The sequence below is a fragment of the Adiantum capillus-veneris genome, chromosome 26, assembly GCF_014529385.1.
Source record: "Adiantum capillus-veneris isolate H3 chromosome 26, ASM1452938v2, whole genome shotgun sequence".
NCBI lineage: Eukaryota > Viridiplantae > Streptophyta > Polypodiopsida > Polypodiales > Pteridaceae > Adiantum > Adiantum capillus-veneris.
This window is the reverse complement of record NC_140956.1, coordinates 3261104-3268466: the sequence shown is the minus strand read 5'-3', so window position 1 is coordinate 3268466 and position 7363 is coordinate 3261104. Positions and strand designations below refer to the sequence as shown.

Genomic DNA, 7363 nt, shown 5'->3' with positions numbered 1-7363 from the left:
TACACACTTTCCTCTCTTAGACATAGTGTGGGCTCTCCATTGAGACTCTCATCACCATAATTTTTTAGCATCGAGAGTCACTCATCAGCCATACGCATACTACATCATATGTAACTTTGATCCCATAGGTCAATTTGACCTCCGAGGACGATAATAAAATCTATCTATCTATCTCTCTGCCCCCCTTTCCCCCCATCAATAAGCTCATATTTGTGACTCTCTCTCTCTCTCTCTCTCTCTCTCTCTCTCTCTCTCTCTCTCTCTCTCTCTCTCTCTCTCTCTCTCTCTCTCTCTCTAAGTTCACGTTCGTGACTCTGTCTCTCCACTTAAGGGTGGGTGGATACTAATGAGCAACATAGAGAAATAGAATGAATGTGTCTATGAATAATCATAGCATGCGGCAAGAGCTTCTCCTTGTAAAATAGCTTCATGTGGCTTGCAATTGCAGTGGGTGCCCCCAAGCCCAAGCAAGCTCACCTACCAAGCAAGCATATGGTGCATGGCTCACTCCATGAGAAAGAGCGATGTACATCTCTACACACTAAATGGCCTCCCTTAATAAGAGCAGATTTGCACGAAGAAGGGGGCAAGGTAAGAGCGTGTCCGCACAGCTGGGGTTGTGAATCCCAGCCTGCATACATCAGTAAACCCTGCTCTCAATCCTCAACTCTACCAAAATTGGTAGATTTGGGAAATTACTTCTTCTACCCGCGCCAGGTGAGAATGTGCATCCATTCACGTGCAACCACTTTGCCAACATTAAATAAGGGAGTCCAATTTTGCTAACAATTGGCTAGGGTAGAACTCTGTCCTTCCGTGCGAATCTGCCCTAACACGTAGCTAAGTTGTTTTGTTTGCACTGACCTAACGAAGCTCTTGAAAATCCAACTCTGCCATTTTTGGCAAAGTTAGTCCAAGAAATTCTTTGTTTTGCAGCTGTGCAACATGAGCCAACAATGCTGCATGACTTTGCTGGCAAAAAAATTCAAAAGAGATGATGCAAGCTTTACCCCCATTCACTAGGTGTGCAAATGCGCCCTAAAGAGGTGCTCTAGATCTTCACTTTATGGCTTACATTTGATTCTTTTTGTTTATCGTGTTTAGAGCATGTACTTGATTGATTAAGACGTGTTTGCAGCCTTATGACATGTCTACAACTAGAATAAGCCAGTGAACTGATGATGCTTCAAGCATGCATTTGTCCCAAAAGGTGTATTCAAGCAATGATGCTAGTAGTAGCATACTTAAACACCAATAGGGTGTGTCTTCCAACTCACTTCATATTTTTAATATAAGGGAACTTGACGAAAACCTGATTCGTTTCCTAGATCTTTGACGTGTGCCGTGAACACCACAAAATGGCCATGCATAGCTCCCACAAATTCAACCTCTCTAAGTATGTGGCAACAAATTTTCCCACATTTCTTTATGTGGAATCTAAGGAGGTGCCCCTAGAAAGCTAAAGGAAAATGAAAAGAAAAGGGGAGGGGGGGGGAGGGGACACGAACTGTGGTAAACGGTGGGGATGACCAATAACAGGCAACTCTCCAAGCAACTACGTGGTGACATAGGCAGGGTGAAGGGCACCCATGATGGCCGACAAGGCAGCATAGCTTTTTTCTTTTTAATCATCATGTGTTACTTTACAGAGCAAGAAATTGCTTGCGGTCTTGTGGCTAGCTTGGTTGGTCTCGCCCTATGACGGGAGGCCCAGGCTCAATTTGCAGCTACAGGTTGGCTCGTAGTTTTAAAAGACGGAGTAAAACTAAAGATAAATAAGGATTTTCATCTTAAAAGATATCCAATGACCAAATATAGGCCATTTTCTCCAACTATAGACCATGTTCTACAATGACATTGTTTACCCACCCACTGTGGTGCCAACAAGGTGAAAATTTACAATGGCCAAGAAAGAAAACAAGTCGTGTGTGTGTGTGTGTGCGTGCACGCATGCAGTGTGCACGCGCGCGCACGCACGCGAGAGAGAGAGAGAGAGAGAGAGAGAGAGAGAGAGAGAGAGAGAGAGAGAGAGAGAGAGAGAGAGAGAATGGCCTATATTTGGTCATTGAATATCTTTTAAGATGAAGGTCCTTATTATCTTCACTTTTCCTCCGTCTTTTAAAACTATGAGCCAGCCTGTAACTGCAAATTGAGCCTAGGCCTCCCGTCATAGGGCGAGACCAACCAAGCTGGCCACAAAACCGAAAGCAATTTCTTGTTGTGTAAAGTAACATACGATAATAATAATTAAAAAAAGCTATGCTGCCTTGTCGTCCATCGTGGGTGCCCTTCACCCTGCCTCTACCGCCACTCAGTTGCTTGGAGTGATGCCTGCTACTACTACTCGTCCCCACCGTTTACCACATTTCGTGTCCAAACCAACCCCCCCCCCCCCCCCCCCCCCCCCCCCCCCCCCTTTTTTTCTTTTCATTTTCCTTTAGCTTTCTAGGGGCACCTCCTTAGATTCCACTTAAAGAAATGCGGGAAAATTTGTTGCCACATACTTAGAGAGGTTGAACTTGTGGGAGCTATGCATGGCCATTTTGTGGTGTTCATGGCACACGTCAAAGATCTAGAAAACGCAGCAGGTTTTCGTCAGGTTCCCTTATAACAAAAATATGAGTGAGTTGGAAGACACACCCTATTGGTGTTTAAGTATGCTACTGCTAGCAACATTGCTTGAATACACCTTTTGGGACAAATGCATGCTTGAAGCATCATCAATTCACTAGCCAATACACCCATTACATCGTCTTACATTTGATGTAGTGAAGAGGGGCCCGATTTTACTTAGCACCTTTACCATAGAGCCCATGTTTATTTTCGGCCTACCTTGGGATCATGTGGCATGACCCATTTGAGAAATTGGAGTTTTTTTAGTCTAATAACTCTTTTCTAAGAAAAGAAACCACAACCATGATCTCTTTTCTCTCTCTCTCTCTCTCTCTCTCTCTCTCTCTCCCCAAATAAGACTTTGTAGTAGTGTTCCCTTTAGGTGGCCACGAAAGCAAGTTTGGACTATTAGCAATTAGACAAAGGGAGCACATGGAGGATTGATTGAATGGAAAGCTCTTCCAAGAGTAAGCTTGGGACAACCACGTTTTCTTGCACCTACATAAGGAGTCCTCATTAGTAAAGAGTTGGATTTTTGGTGCAAGTGTCGACCATTGGATAAAGCTTGTGAATTAGTGAAACATGGTAGAAAGCTTTCTTTTTTATTATTTCTTCTAGGTTTTTGTGACAGGTGTTGACATTTGTGTACCTTTCTCTTTAAAGAGGACCGTTGAATATTGGGTCACACAAATCTTTCTCGTCCTCTTCCACTTTTTGGCTTTCTAAAAGAAACCCTTAGTGTTGTGCTGGGTTAGGGAGACTTTCATATTTTTGGTGCATGATGGAAACTTACCTTTCATTTCACATCCTGATCTGTCTTTACTTTTCTTGCATTCTATTAATTTAGAATGCTAAAGCGAAGCTTCACCTTGCATAATTTTAGTAAATTTTACACACACACATATATAAGTTTTCTTTTGCATTTTATTGTTTTAGAATGCTAAAGTAAAGCTTCACCTTGCATAATTTTAATAAATTCTATACACACACATATATTAATTAGTTCTTTTGATTTCACCTTTAGTTTCACAACTTCACATGGCTTTACATTTCTTGCATTCTATAGCTTGATTCTAGTCAATGTTAACGTGCCAAAAAGTCTCTTTTATTAAGCGGTTTCTGATCGAGTTTCCTCCTCACAAAGAAGAAAACCGAAAATGTTAGCAAAAATTTTGAGATTTTGTAAAATTTTTGGACGACTTTCTCACATATTTCATTGATTGTTCTTCCATTTACAACTAGCTAGTCTTGATTTTCAATCGGCTCAAGACTAAGAAGAAGCAATCCTTTCCCAAACACTGATACCAGTTTAATTCAACCTAACAATCTATCACTTTCTTATTGTTTTTGAAAGCCGTCGTGACCCTTTCACTTGTTTGGCTTATATAGACCGTAGGGTTGTAATGGGAAAATGTCGCAATTTTTCAATCGTTGATGCAGAGGTTGCCAATGATGGACTTGTGTCCTTTTTCGTTGAAAAGTACTAGTATGTGAACCGCACGTTGTTGCGGCTGAGAAAAGTGTGGCCATTGGGTCACCCCCCCCCCCCCCCCCCCCCCCTTCATAGATATGTGATCGTGCGCATGTATGCACACAAGTGGACAAGGTGGATTATAGTCCTTGAGAACTTTTGCTTGCATAGTGGGCTGATTGTAAATGAATCCAAAACAAAGGTTATGCTTGTGAAAACCAACCATAAGGAGAAGCCATGCATTGTGTACAACAACGAGACACTTGAAGTTGTTGAGAGCTTTAAGTACCTTGGCCTTGAGGTTCCATCCAATCACAAGTGGCATGAATGTGCTATGCGTCGTTTGGAAGCGGAAAAGAGAGCATATTATGCATTTGAGAACATGTGTAATGCGGGAAACATCAAGTGTTGGGTTCTCAAGAAGTATCTTTTTGATGCATTGGTGACACCGGTTCTTCTTTATGGAGTTGAAGTGTGGGGCGGGAGCATCTCAAAGTCTACTTGGAAAGAGTTTGAGAATGTCCAAAAGCGTTTTCTTACAAACTTTCTCCAAGTTAAGACACAAACACCATATATGCTCCTACTTCTTGAGTCGGGATCTCTTCCAATTGAGGTTATGGGCATGGAAAGGGTTGTGGAGTACATGATAAAGATGCATCAAAACCCCTCACATCGACTTCCTACAATTGCATGGGAAGCAAGCAAAAAAGTTCAAAAGACGCATAAAAGCAAGATCTTGAGCACGGGATGGATGCAAGACATAAAGAAGTGGTTTGGGAGATGGGATGCATTACACTTGCTACATGATGCTTCAAGTGACTCTCAAGTGAATGAAGCTTTTCTACAACGCCAATGTATTACGGCTTGGGAGAAATCTGGTGGGTCACGCTTCATACATTACACCACCTATATTGCCCCCAACTACAAAACCATGTTCTTCGTTGAGAGAGGAAACCGTACTCACACTTACATGCTTGAGCCTATTCCCTTGTCCGCGATACGCACTATCGCAACAATTCGGCTTAGCTCCCATTTCCTTCGATGCGAGATAGGGCGTTGGGGCAATGGAGAAGAGTCAAATCGATTGTGCACATTATGCTCACTACAAGTTCGAGAGTCTGAGTACCACACACTACTAGAGTGCTCAGCTTTTGATCACATCCGAACTTGCTTCTCTCACATTTTCAGCCATAACTTAGACCTACACACTTTCCTCTCCCAGCCAAAGTGTGGGCTCTCCAAGCGACTCTCATCACTAAGATTTTGGAGCATCGAGAGTCACTCATCAGCCATACACATACTACATCACATGTAACTTTGGTCCCATAGGTCATATTTGACCTCCGAGGACGATAATAAAATCTATCTATCTATCTCTCTCTCTCTCTCTCTAGATCTTGAGATCAACATTTGTCAATGTTCAGACGACTCATCAAGATAGGTGATGGAACATTGGATCCAATAGCAATGTGACCTAGTAAGCACAATGAAACCAGCTCAGAAAGGACATAAAGAAACCAAGAATTGAAATTGTACTACACACAACATTTAAAAACTTTACGATTTTCCTACATGGACAAAAGGGCTAAATGTTATGATTTTATTGTGCAAGATCTACATGTAGTATAAAGCACTTCAAAAGATAAAAGCTATTAATATGGAATGTTACCCAAAAGACATAACAAAATAATGATTTGTGCTCTGAATAGTAAGTCCCAATGGCACTTCAACAACATTAATCTCTTCATCTACCTCTATAAGATCAAGAATCTTGGCATAGCCCTTTGATTCTATCACATGCACAACCAGTCTCAAGTCAATGCCTTAATTATGAACCACTCCACCTCTTCCTTTTTAGGAGCTTCCATGAGTCCCCGTGAAAATTAAGCCAGCAATGCTCCCACCCTCCCATAATGGTGCGTTACAAAGGGCAAGCCCATAAGAGGAAACACCATGAAAGGACTATCGAGTGCCCCACTCTCAAGGGAGACATTCATTCGCTTCTTGTCTTTCAATAAGCTGATGGATGTAGTCCCTAGTACTGATAAGAAGCCCTTGGCTACCACGGAGGCATGTGTGTTTAGGAGAACTGGCAGTATGCTTCAAGATGACCTTGATCTTTTGGTTCATTCTTGCCATCTCCTTGACAATCTCTATTTTGGAGGTACGATAAACAATTTGACATGCTATGCAAGGGAAGCTATTGGGCCACTTTTCGTAGGCATTGTAGGCTTTGTAAGAGAGGGAGTCGCAAAGTATAGAGTCAAAAGGAGGGCAATCTAGGGCAACATTGCACTGCAAAATGAGTAAAATGTTTGTGAAGACAATAACATAAACTATGTTGAGAAGTAGACAATGCTTCATGTCTAAAGCTCTGCCCTGCTCCTTTGCCACATTACCTAAAGTGAACTCTCTCTCTCTCTCTCTCTCTCTCTCTCTCACACACACACACACACACACACACACACTTATCTAGCTGACAAATCATTGACTAACCCTTGGCTGACAACTTCCCTTTTTGGTGCTTTAGGCCGATGTAAGTCTTGGACATGGGTTCATGCCTACATCTCTTGGGTACCGATATCTTATTAACACCAACCCATATGCCACCTTGAAAAAAAGATCCCTATCTGAAGAAAATTACAAGAATAGCAGGGAACACTTATTCTTGGGCATGGTCCGGTTCCAAAAATAGATGTAGCTTTGATACTTCCCACTCACACAATCGCACTACCACATGGCCTTACATAAACAACTCTTGCCAGTTGGAAGTGGAGGTATATACACATGGCACACTTGGAATTTTTTTTGGTGTTTATGAGAAATAAAGAAATAATATGGTATGATCAACTTTAGTCTTATACACATTGTCTGGCTTTGTCTCCCTCTTGTATTCTCAATATACATGCATGCATGTTGGTGGGTATTGGTGCTTCCCTCTTCACCCCCAAAGAAATGCTATTGCTTGCCGTATCCCATGCGTGTTCAGGCCTAATACCTCTTTATGGATACCCACATAGGGTAGGTGCACTAATTCAAAGCACCCATTCAGAGTGGTTACAGAACCCTTAAATGGCCATATCATCTCTCTCTCTCTCTCTCTCTCTCTCTCTCTCATAGAGCGTTAGCACTAACTAAATATAGTGGCTAAGATTTAAGTCCTAGCACATGGCGTCCAAAAAATATGCTTGCTAATTTGAGAATACTCTATCGATCCCGTCCTGCAACCCGCACTGGATCTCTCTGTTTAACATGCACACTCAACCCTCTAGGTCCTGA

The 7363-nt window shown here is 42.1% G+C and overlaps 1 pseudogene; it reads right to left on the bottom strand.

Moving 5' to 3' along the window:
- Positions 1-5749: 5749 nt before the first annotated feature.
- On the bottom strand, positions 5750-6448 carry LOC147422896 (L-gulonolactone oxidase 3-like; annotated as a pseudogene).
- Positions 6449-7363: the final 915 nt, after the last annotated feature.